The sequence below is a fragment of the Camelus bactrianus genome, unplaced genomic scaffold (genome assembly GCF_048773025.1).
Source record: "Camelus bactrianus isolate YW-2024 breed Bactrian camel unplaced genomic scaffold, ASM4877302v1 HiC_scaffold_45, whole genome shotgun sequence".
Taxonomy (NCBI): Eukaryota; Metazoa; Chordata; class Mammalia; order Artiodactyla; family Camelidae; genus Camelus; species Camelus bactrianus.
Window position 1 is genome coordinate 337,780 of NW_027413961.1, and position 13,095 is coordinate 350,874.

The window sequence follows — 13,095 nt, forward strand, 5'->3', positions numbered from 1 at the left end:
CCACTTGAGCCCAGGGTTAGACAGCAGATGGTGGGCTGTGTGCATGGGGCTGTGTGCATGGCCTGGGCTCAGCCCAGGTGGGTGCAGGGATCTTGTTCATTCACACCAGGCCAGAGGGAAGAGGGACAGGAGCTTTCAAAGCATCAAAGTTAGGAAGCCAAGGCTGGAGAGCAAAGTAGGAAGTGCACTCTCCAGGCCACCATGGATCCCACCGCGACGCTGGTCCCTTGCATCAGGGGACACTGGCAGTTGACTGGTGAATGAGACATCCCCTGTTGTGGTATAGTTTACAGGCAATTGAAGGGATTTTGACAGGTAATTTTAATCCAATAATTGTCACTTTCTCTGCGGGAGATCAGGTCCAAAGTCATGGGGAATCTGGCAGTGATCCTGCCTGAACTCCAGCCTGGGACAGTGGAGGATCCATCCAGGAATCATCATCTTAGCTCTCACCAAAAGTCACTGTAATAGAGAAGAACAAATCTGACTCCATATTGGATCTGTTCATTTTCCTTTAACCCTCTGCTGTGTTTTCTAGGCTTAGTCTAGCTAGCTCTGCTCCTTTTGTAAAACAATGTTGCCTTTAGCCTGAAATAAATAGGAGAGCCTATTCTCAAAACTCTGACCTTTAAGGATATTAACACTTTTGCTCTCCTATAAAGGTAACAAGTTGCAGAATAGAAAAAGTTTGTTTTATTGCAGGTTTTACAGGAACACCATGATCTGATGCACGTGGACAACTACAAAGGATTCCAAGAATAAAGTAATCCTACACCAACAAGTTTGCAACAACCAACCACAGCCCCTCCCCTTTTTAGTAGAAAAGGAGCCTGAAGTCTGACTTGCGGAATATGGTTCTCCAAGTCTGCCATTATCTTGGTCTGCAGCTGTCTACGTAGACCAGGTCATAGTGCCTCTGTAAAACCTCTAACAAAACAAAATTTATTTTCTATACTGCAACTCGTTCTCTTTATATAAGTGCAAAAGTGTTAATATCCTTAAAGATCATAGCCTTGAAAATAGGCTTTCCTGTATATTTCAGGCTAAAGGCAACATTGTTTTACAAAATGTGCCGAGCTAGTAAGATTAAGACTAGAAAAGAGGGCACAAGGTTAAAGCCAAAAGGAGAGTTCTTCTATGGAGTCAGATATTTACTTTCTATTATAGTATATTCTAATTTTGTATTGTTTATAAGAATAAAGTTTAGCCTTTTCTCATTTTAAATTGTGCAATTTTCATGAGCATTAATTGCATTTACAATGCTGTGAGACCAACACCACTGGTTTCAGACTATTTCCTTCCTAAAAGTAAAAGCTTGTATACAAAGCGAATCCCACATCCTACCTCCCCCAGCCCATGACAAGCCCTAATCCCCTTTCTCTCTCTAAGTCTTTACCTTTCCTGGAGGTTCCCTATCAATGAAATCATATAAAAGATGGCTTTTATTTATTTTTTTTGTCTGCCCACATATCTTAAGTAGGGACGGGTGAATTTTTGTTTGTTTGTTTTCATGTGAATTACCATTTTTGTATTTTGAGAGGAAAATCCAGATGGATTAAAGATGAGACGTACCAAATGAATCCCTTTTAGTAACTCTGGCATAATCTCGGGGTAGGCACTGCTGTTCTAATTGTGAAACCAGAGCCAGAAGGGAGATGCTTAGCTCTTCTTTTCACAAAATAAAAGGAGACAAAAACAGAAAACAAAGACCAAGAAAGACAGATGGAAAGACAAACCACAGCCTGGAAAAACCTTTCCTCATGACCCAAGGTCAGAGAAAACCTTCACATCCCTGTGGTCCAAAAACCTCTTGAAGCCCAGTGTTCTGAAAAGAAACAAAACACACACAGGCAGTTCCAACGAGAGGCAGTGCAGGTGGCCAGTGTCTGCTAGAGATGTTCGACCTCTCAGGTGAGGACACAGGCAAACGGACAGACTGCAGAGACAGCATTGGCCACCATCACACTGGCAGGCCTTTAGCCCAGTGACAACCAGCCCTGGTGACAACGTGAGCAGGGAGAGGCCCCAGGAGGTCCCCTAGAGGGAAGAGCAAATGGACGCTCCTCTCCGGCAGAACAAGGGGCAGGACAAATCAAAGTGCCACAGGGGCATCCCTTCCCTAGCAGTGCCGGTCCTTAGAGCAGATCCCACCAAAGTTCTTGCACAATTTTCAAAGATAATTTTTCTTCAGTAACATGAATCCAAAATAATCAATATGCCATCAAGGGATTTTCAGAAGTGACCTGCCCTGGGCCCGAAAAATACACACACATAAGTACACACATATACACATAAATATATACACACATACATACAGGAATAGAGACAAACAGACTGGAACACAGAGAAGCAGGGGGAGACAGAGAAACAGAGAGAGAGACAAGTCAGAGAGAGAGGCACTGAGAGACAGAGACAGAGAGAAGGAACACTGGAGCTGGTAATGAGTGGAACCCACGCACATTTCACAAGTCAGTCTACATGTCAGAACCTGGTCCCAAAGTCCATCCACCCTCCAGGGGAGGGTGTGGGGATCACACAATGGCATGCGAACAGAAGGCAAAAAATAGGAAGCCATTGTGGGGCAGCCCACCACAGAGGCCGAGACGAGACACCGGACCTGTATGTCAACATGACAGAATGACCTAGGATGTTGTATGCCAGAGCGGACGATGTGAGAGTTGTATTTAATTTCAGTCTCATGACTGGGAGCTGGGAAGCAAGCAGCAAGGAAAGTGACTTTCTCCAGACCCCAGGGCAGACCCCGGCCTGAGTGTCATGTGCTCTGTTCTCTGCCAGCCCTCTGTGGGGTCCTTCCTTTGCTGAGTCTGTGCATGAGCTCCCTGTGATGCCAGCCCATGGGGGTGACAGATGCAGTAGGTGTTTCTAGGTCTAGAGACAGGATGGCTTCTCTAGGAAGCAGGGGCCAGAATGATACCCACTGTGCCGATGGGGGATTGGGGAGACCCTGAGAGGCACGTGGCTTGTCCAGGGTGATAGCACTGCTGAGTGGGGAGAGCCAGGTCTGAACCCAGCTGTGTCTTCAGAGCTGCGGCACTGGATGCATCCAGGCCTACCCAGGGCTATGGGGGATGGTGAGTTGGTGTCACTGTGTGTGAACATGCCAAGAAGTGAGAAATGAGAGATCGGCAGCCAAGAAAGGCCCTTGGGGAGCTTTGTGTCAAGAGGAAGCTTGGATAAGTGGACCCCAGGAAGTGACCTAAATTCCCTGGCAATAGAGCCCAACAGAACTTGGAACTGCAGTCACCAGGCACCCACTCTGTAGAGGTCCATACTCAGCTCACCTGGTTGGAGAGAGAGGCATATTCTGCTGCATCCCAATATCCCGAGGCCACAGCCCCCGGAAAGCCAGCAGCGACGGGCTGTACCAACGCTGCCTTCGCTGGGTCAGGTCTCACCCAAGGCGCCTCTGGCCTTTTGGCCAGAGAGACCCAAAGGTAACACAGGGAAGCCCAGGGCAGGCCCGCCCAGGCCAGGCCACCACTGAGATCCCACACAGGTAGAACCATGGCCCCTTCCTGGCTGGTGGAGGTGGAGCAGTCATGTTGGGGATGGGTTTCTGCCTCAAGCAAGAGCAGGTCAGAGGCCTGGGGACCCGGTCACACCCACAGCCCAGGTCAAAGCTGGCTGGCTGGGATGTGGAGAGCCGGGGAAGGGTCCTGCTGCCCGAGGTGGATCCCATGCTCTCTGGGTATGTCTTTTCCCTCCCGGGAGTCTGAGCTGAACATGGTCCCATTCTCATCTGACAGAAGAGGGTCGAGTGGACAGAATCAGGAGTGTTCCTGGCCGGGCAGGGCTCTGAGACTTCCAGGCCGGGTCAGCTGCTCGTCACTGTCATTGCAGAGCCAGATACCACATACTGAACAGAAGCTGATGAATAAGAACACCAACGCTCCCTCCCCAAGTGAAGGGCTGATGTGCCACATTTCTGAGGGCCAGAGCAGGCTCCAGGTGGGTCTGGATAATGAGGGGTCACCACCACCATGGCCCAGAAATCAGTGGGGCAAGCCACCGACCCAGACATCACCCAGGGTTCTCCCCAGGGACCTGCCCAGGGCTGACGGGCAGCTCAGCACACCCAGCTCTGACCTGGAGCACCGTGCCCAACTCGCTGCAATTCAGGTGGAGGACCAGGAGCCCCCGAAGCAGAGCCCAAAGGTCAGAAATGCAGGGCTGGTGCATGTGTGCAGGTGAGGGAGAGGCGAGGGCTGGGCCACACAGGGAGGTGTCCCCAGAGGCTACTGTTGGGACCAGAGCAAAGAATGGCCTCAGACCACCTGTCTGGAAAAATTCAGTCACAGAACACATCCTGTGGGCACTTTCTGGGTGGGAACTGTCTGGAAAGCTCTGGGAAGATTTCTGTCTTTCAAGATGCACATGGAAAAAGAGGCAGGTGGATAAAATTTTCTTCTCCCACAGCATAATCTCTTCCACAAGACTTAAAACTCTCTCCACATCCAATAGTTACAGAGGAGGCAGGGGCAGGGGAAGATGTCAGAGACCAAAAAAAAGGACGATCTGGATCCAGCAGGAGACCCTGAGCTCCCTCCTGCCACTCCTGCAGCTCCTCCTGAACCTTCATCTGCACCTGGACTCCTGGGCAACGAAGAACCAGTTCAGGCATCACCGCCCCCTGGGGAATAGACCTCTCTGCACCCACCCACACCTTCTTCTCCAAAATGTACCCCAAAATCCCAACGTCAGTCCCCTCCCCCACAAACTTGACGTCCCTTCCGCTGGAGATGTTTTTGTATAGTTTTCTTTAGTTTCCTTTGTTTGTTTCACATCATTTATGGCATCCTTTATTTTTCTTTTTAGAGTTTCATGTAATAAAATATTGACTTTTCCCCTTTTAAATTGTGCAATTCAGGAGCATTAGGGGCATTCACAACGTTGTGCGACCATCACTACCATCTAGTTTCACACTATTTCTTTCCTCAAAGTGAAACCATGGATCCAGAGAGCGCACTCCCCTCCCTCCTCACCCAGCCCCTGACAACCCCAAGTCTTCTTTCTCTCTGCGTGTCTTTACCTCTCCTGGGTGTTCCATTTCAATGAAACTTTAAGAAAGTGTGCTTTTTGTGCCTGCCTACTTGTTTTCAGCTGGGGCTGGTGATTTTTTTGTTTTCACTTGAAACAGCATTTTTATTATTTTAAGGGGCTATCCAGGGGGATTAAAGATGTGATGTACAAAATGAAGCCCTTTTAGTAACTCTGTGCATAATCTCAGGGTAGATACTTCTATTCCCCCTGTGACACCAGAGCCAGAAGACAGAAGGGAGATGCTTAGCTCTTCCTGTGGCAAAAACAAAACCAAGCAAATCAAAAAACTTAGCAAAAGCCCAGAAAAACTGCTTGAAAGACAAACCACATCCTGGAAAAAGCATTCCTCATAACCCAAAGTTGGAGAAAGTTTTCCCATCCCTGTAGTCCAAAAATCTTTCAAAACCCAGTGTTCTAAACAGAAACAGAACAGACATGGTCAGTTCCAATGAGAGGCAATGCAGGTGGCCAGTGTGTGTTAGAGATGCTTGACCTCTCAGGTGAGAACACAGGCAGAGGGAAACACTGCAGAGACAGCACCCGTCACCATAAAATTGCCGGGTCTTTAGTCAGGTGACAACCAGCCCTGGTGACAATGTAAGCAGGAAGAGGCTCCAGCAGATCCTCTGGAGGAAAGAGTGAAGGGACGCTCCTCTTCAGGAGAATAGGGTGCAGGACCCATCAAAGGGCCACAGATGCATCTCTTCCCCAGAAGTTCCTTACAGTTCATCCCACTAAAATCCTTACACACCTATTCAAAGATGCCTTTTCAAGGATGTTCATCACAGCACTGGTTGAAATAGTCTGAATTAAAGCAACACTAATGTTGATGGAGAGGGGATGGGGTCCACTCATTCTGGTTCATGTGGATGAATGAATGCTGTGCAGTTGGAAAACTGGGTGCCTGGTCTCTACCCAATGTCAAGGGAGGCCTCAGGGTGGAAGTATGTAGACCCACTGTCTGCATCCAGCGTCCCATCTGCACTACCACATGTGTGTGAAATCAATATAGCCATAAAATTGATCTAATTGTGAGTGTGTGAGAGACAGAGATGGAGAGAGACATACTGAGAGACACAGAGACTGAGACATAAGCACCAAATAATTCATGGCAGTCACCTCTGTGGGTGGGAATTACAAATCTCATCTCTTTTAGGCAATATTTCAATTTTTTGTACTGTGTCTGTATTACTCTACTAATTCTAAAAGGATTAAAATCCTATGTTAATGTGACCCATTCATTGCTCATCTGTGGAGTAATTAAAGTACACTAATCCTGTTTTTAAAAGAATTTAAAGTCTTCTCAGGACTCAGTTCCATGTCAGCTCTGTGGCAGCAGAGGTTCTCCAGCAGGTCGTGTCTCTTCTGAATCAGCATCCAATAGAGGTGAGGAAGAAGTACCAGACTTGGACACTGAAGACTACAATAGATGAGAGATTCTGCCAAGAGAAATTAAGACCTACATTCACAGAGAATAATCCTATATTCATGGAGCAGAAGGCTTCATTGTACTAAGATGACAGTATTCCAAGAAGAGATCTAAGGATTTAAATTATGCCTACCCAAATCCCAGGTGGTGTTTTGCAGGAGTTGACAATCAATCTAAAATTCACGTGGAAAATCCAGGGACTCAGAATACATGAGTGAATCTTGAAAAAGAATAACAAAGTTCGAGGAATGGAAAGTCAGATGGAACCCACGGTTAATACAAAAGCACTTTAGCTGAAGATACCTGAGATTCAAAAGATGTAGAAGAAAACCTGTCATGGAAGCCAATTCTCTCCTCTCCCTTTGCCCTATTAAGTTAGGTTGATAACAAAGCCTTTAACGTTCACCATTTAACATGGTAGTTACTTTTCTGGTTGGCTCCTGTGTGTGTATAAATAAACCGTTTCTCTCGTTCATCTCCTCTTTATTTCTGTGGGCTCTTTGGGAGGGAATCTGGATGATGGGGACCTTCTCTTTTCTCACCTTCTTTAGTTATATCTTTTGTCCATGGTGAAGTGATTAAAATAAGAAAAGTCTCAATGGTTTTGGGTCAGAATTGGAACATGTATACCTTTGGAGACCCCCTGGAGGAACAAGGGGGTTCAATACTGCTGGGAGAATTTACTGGTTGTCTTGTCCAAATGCCTAACAAGACGCTATTTGCAAGGTTTTTTTTTTTTTTTAAAGATTCTTACTCTAAAACAAATACCCTTTCTAAACCTCTTTGATGATCAAATAGAAAGAAAAAAGGAGAATCATGTCTGGCCTAAGAACACTTCCATAACAAAACGGAAGGACAGTATCAGATTCAGAGCCAAAATTAAAATCCATTTATACCATCAACCCTCCCACTCTTTTGTACACTGTCCTCATGTAATCTGCCAGATAGCTCCCTGGAGAAGGCCCTTTGCCCGGAACTCGTGCTCATTTTCAGAGCTTGGCCAAATGGGAGGTTGGTCCCCATGGCCTGAGAGGGGCTATTTGTGAAATCTTCTCTGCTGAGACAAAGCGGACTGAAGGGAACTGTGTGCTCTGAGGGAGAGAGAGCACACCGAGCCTCTGTGGAGGCATCTCTGAGATCATCCCAAAGGCACACATCTCTAACTGTGGACACGGGAATTTTTGATTAGCATCTTAGTTGGAAATCTCCTCCTGGATTGAAAGAAGCAGATTCAAGCTGTTGCAATTGGATGGGCAGGTCGGCCTCTCGAATTTGTCGATGAGGAAGACACGCAATTCTCTGCAGAAGTAGGAACACCCATCCCTGCTCTGCTGACTTCATCTACAGAGAAACAGAGACGCGGATCTAGGGGGAATTCAACACCAACCAACCCTTCTTACCGACGTCAACGTCCCCACATTTTTCTCCTGTCAAGTCTCTGTACAAAAACTGTGACTCAGCCCCAAATATCACATAACCATCACCCTGAACCATTGTGTGTCTGTGTCCAACTCAAGCATTAAGGCCTGTGACCGTTACTGTCAAATCGTGTCCCCTTTCAGCCGTCTCCCGCCATCATCCCAGCCCAAACTCGGTGTCTCTCTCCAGGTCAGCAGCACTCTTCCCAGTGCCTTCCCATCAGCTTACCTTGCCCTGCTTCCATTGCTTATTCCCCATATGTTACCCGCAACGGTCTTATTAAAGTATGAATCAGATCAAGTTGTTCCAATTTGCAAAATACTCTCGTGATTTTCCATTGTATTCAGAAGGATATCTGGAGTCCCTACCAAGGCCCTGTGTGATCCGGTCCCTCACCCGTCTCTGCAGCCCCAGTTCTCACCGTTCTGCTCCAGCCCATCTTCACCGCCCAGATGGTCCCCGCCAGGACAGCTGTGTTTGTAACTCCAAGTCTCGTACTTACACTTCTCCCTGCCTGGGAGGCTTTTCTTATCTGTTACCTATGTGGCTTATTCTTTTGCTTCATTCAGGACTTTGTTCAAATTATTTTACCCTCAGAGAGGACTTATCAGACAACATTATTTAAAATAGCACGCACATATTTCCTATTCAATCATTTTCTCTCCTAATATGTTTTGTCTCTTTGTGGCAATTATTAGTACTTGGCAGTATATAATATATTTATTTGCTTACTGGTTTATTGTCTATCTTTCTTACTAGACCTATATTCACGGAATCACAAATAAATGTTCTAAGCAGTAAATTTCATAACACCTTTAAATGAATTCTTTTATAAGGTGAGAATTTCAGAGGTTTCCAAAGGTTGCTTAGGGGAAAAAAGAGAAATGATTCGGGTTGAACCAAGTTATTAAGGACCTGGGAGTTGGTTATTTATTTTATTCATAGTAGTGTGTATCTGTTACTCCCAAACTCCTAATCTAGCAAAAGACTGTGTTGATAACTATGTATAAAATGTTTTTTTTTTCCTTTTAAAGTTGGATTGTTTGAGATCTCTTTTCTTCTTTGTTCTTTTTGTTTTTCTAAAAAAGAATTTTTCTTTTCTTTTCTTTTTTTTTTTTACATTGTGGTACTGGGAATTGAACCCAGCACGTACTCTACCCCTTGAACATTACCCTCCCCTCCAAAGACAATTATTTTTATACTTTGACAATATCATACTGAATTAATAATTTTTTACTCCATTTTCCCTTCAGAGAGTTTATAACGGAGGGAGAGAGAGTCAGAGGAAGCCCTGGGCCATCCCTTCATTCTCAGCGGGGTACTACACGGCAGAGGAGCTAGGCTGTCGCCAGGCCCAGCTCACCTTTCTGCTCTGAGGGCCGACTCAGGCCACTTCTCTAAACAGAGACATGTTAGAAGCAGCATAAAGCCAATTAGCGAGTAACAATGACAAAACTGACCCACCTGCAGTTGGACATCATCTGCTCTGAAACGAACCTCTTAAAGCTCTTCATCCGATTAATGGATTGTTTTCAAAAATATTCCCAAGGAGATGACTCTCACTCTATTTTTCTGGATTTCTTGGGCCTTCTATGACTTTAACTGCGGGCTTGATTTTCTGCACAACGTCTGCAGGGAAGCCAGGCAGAAAACGTGAACAGATCCTGCAGGCCACGGATGACGCCCCCGGTCAAAGCATCCTTATTGTGCAGAGCCTACTTTCATGGGACCATTTTCATTACTGCTGTAATTAGTTCTCATCCAAGTGTCCCACCGAAAATGTTTATAGATGGAAGGTGGTCTGACGCAGGTGAGCAGTGGGGACGTGGGATGCAGATGGCCTACAGATTGGAAGGAGAGACGGGAAATATTTCCTCAGACTTCAGTTTGGAAGATTTCTGATTTTCATATGGACATTAAACTGGGTCAGGCTGAAGCGCCGTTTGCTCTAAGACAGGGTGATGTACACGTATCCCTACAACTTCTAAAAACTATGTTGAAGTTGGACATGACAGCCTAGGGGACAGTCAGCTTAGAGTGACACCTCCGTTCCAGGATGCCTATGATCTCGGGCTCACAAAGAGGAAAGGAATACACATATTTTGCCTGTGTAGCTCTATGTGAAATTATTTTGACCCTTGACCAGTGGTGTAAGATCAGAGATCATGTAGTCTTTCTTACGTCGCAAAGACTACAATTCTTCTTGATGAGTCAGCAGACTGTTTCCGATGGCCCGGCGTCTATGCCAAACTTTAGCTGTCTAGACAAACACCACACAGCCCCCCATCCCTCAAGGAGATCACAGTGTGTCATGGAAGAGACAAATTTAAATAGGTTTTCAAAACAATGTGGTAAGAGTCACTTGGCATCATGTACACTGTATGTTCAGAGGGGCCCTTGCACTGCCTGGGGCAGGGTTCTAGAAGGTAGGGAAGGTGTCAGAGAGGAAATGCTTCCTGCACTGATATCTGAAGGATTCCAGCAAATTTCTAGACCAGGAGAGTGTGTGCTGGGCACGGGATTCTCGGCAGCTTGCGTGTCTAGTGCAGAGGTCTGGTCATGTCTAAGAGCACTTTGCAATTAAGGAAGGAAGGTCAATGAGGCTAGAGGCTGTTGGGAACTAACGGAAGCTGAGGCTGTAAAAAAGCAGCAACTAGGTGATGAGAAGTTGTGACGTTAAATCAGGGAGCGTGCACTTCATCACATATGCAGTGGGGAATTACTTGGGGTTTTAAGGAGGAGAGTGACACAGATTATTCATTAAAAGTGAGAAAAGTGGATTGTTCACTCTAAAGAACAGCACTGGGGAGACTAGAAAGGGGTGGGAATTAATGCAGTGGGGAGCGAGGGGCGGGGACTTAGTTGGGGGATATTAAGGAATAGAATTGTAGTACTGACGGGGGTGAGGGAGTGGAAAAGTAAAGGAAAACTCCCAGATGTATGTCACGGAAAACAGATGGGATAGTGATGCCATTGTTTGAAGAAGTAAACCTAGTTCTGAACAGGTGTAAATTCAAACACAAAGAGTTTGAGATTTTTATGGGCTAATCAAGTGGGAATGTCTACTTGTCAATTATAAGTATATTTCTGGGACTGAAATGAAATGTCCTTGCTGGAAAAGATTTGACAGTTAATCAGTGGACAGAGAGAAGTTGAAGCCACGGGAATAAATGCCACCCACTGACATTTTATCAAAGAAAAGGGAAGGAGGGCACTTCTTGTTCAGAAAATATGGCAGACCGGAAACATGAAGACCCACTCACTAAAGACACATAAAACCGTAGGACACTATGCCGCCAATCTTTTCTTTTCTTTTTTTTTTTTTTTACAGGCACCTTTATTGTGGTATGATTTCTGTACAGTAAATTACACATATTTCACATGTACTATTTGATGAATTTGATAGATGTCTACACCCAGAAAACCATCACCACAATCAAGATAGCTAACATTTCCATAACTCCCCAAGAGGGGCACTTTTCGAATTCCCATATTTATCCCTTCCCATCCCCTTCTCTCCCAGGTAACTGTAAGTTTATTTCTCTATGTCTGTGGGTCTGTTCCTATTTTGTAGTTAAGTTCATTTGTGTCTTATTTTAGATTCCACATATAAGTGATATCATATGGCATTTTTCTCTTTTTCTGGCTTACTTCACTTAGAATTACTATCTCTATGTCCATCCATGTTGCTGCAAATGGCATTATTTTGTTCTTTTTAATGGCTGAGTAGTATTCCTTTGTATAAATATACTACTACATCTTTATCCATTCAGCTGTCTATGGACACTTGGGTTGTTGCAATGTCCTGGCTATTATAAATAGTACTGCTGTGAGCATTGTGGTGCATGTGACTTTTTGAATTAGAGTTTTCTTCTAACATATGCCCGGAAGTGGGAAGGCTGAATCATGAGTTAAGTCTATTTTCAGCTTTTAAAGGAAATTCAACACTGTCTTCTCTAGTGAAAATGCAGCCCGTTTTGTGAAAGCAGAGCCATGCTCAGAAAGTAACGGGTATTTCTAGGGGCCAGACATGAAGTGCAGTGAGTGTGGCCTGTTCAAGAATCAGAGGGCAGTCTGCCAGGGCTGGAGGAGAGTGACAAGGGAAGTGTGGTACAGGTAGGATTCAGACCACATGGGGACCAGACAGGCTGGGATAAGGAACCTGCACTTCCAGTCATCCCTTGGTAACCATGGGGCACTGGTTCCAGGACTCCCCCCTGACGTCAACATCCATGGATGCTGACGCCTCTTCTATAAAATGGCATAGGACTTGCATGGAATTTATGTGCACCCTCCCATGTACTTTATATGTATATTTATACTATATAATATAAATATATATATATATAAACAAACATTTTTTATTGTTATAGTCATTTTACAATGTTGCATCAAATTCAGCTTAGAGCACAATTTTTCAGTTATACATGAATATACACGTACATTCGTTGTCACATTCTCTTTTGCTGTGTCCTCCTGTGTACTTTAAATCATCTCTAGATTACTCATGGTATCTAATACAACATGAATGCTATGTAAGTAGTTGTCAGTGTATGGCAAATTCTAGTTTTGCTGTTTGAAACTCTGTTTTTCCACGAATATTTTCAAACCACTGTTAGTTGAATCTGCTGGATAGGGAGCCCCTAGATACGGAGAACCCCCAAGCTCCTCCTTCCCACCTCCTAAATTTCCACTTCAAGCACTGAAGGGGTCCAAACATAGAAAAGCGCCATCTACCTTCTTGAAACGCTGAGGAATTCCTTCAGCTTATGTAGCGCAGGAGAGAAGGTATAGGGAGAACTAGTGGGAAAGGAGGGCCTGCCTGGAGAGGAAGGAGGAAAGACCGCAGTGGAAGCCAGCTCGCACCCTTACTGGAGCTAGCTGATAGAAGTGAGGGACGCCGAAGAACTGGACACACGTCACGTGGGGGGTAATCCTGGCCACCATGTTCAGGGTTCACATAGCTGGGACCCAGTCTGCAAGATCAAAATAACAAGGGGGGAGAGGGGCTGCCTCAGCCCCAGGATCCTGACAATGGCCACAGCGCTGTGACCCCAACTAATGCGGCTCCCCTGGTAAGCCAGAAAAAGGAAACTCTGAGCCAAGATATTGCAGATTCCACTGCAGCCACACGGATAACTAGATCCCTAAGCTGCCAAAATGTAACCACCAGAAACAGGAATCTT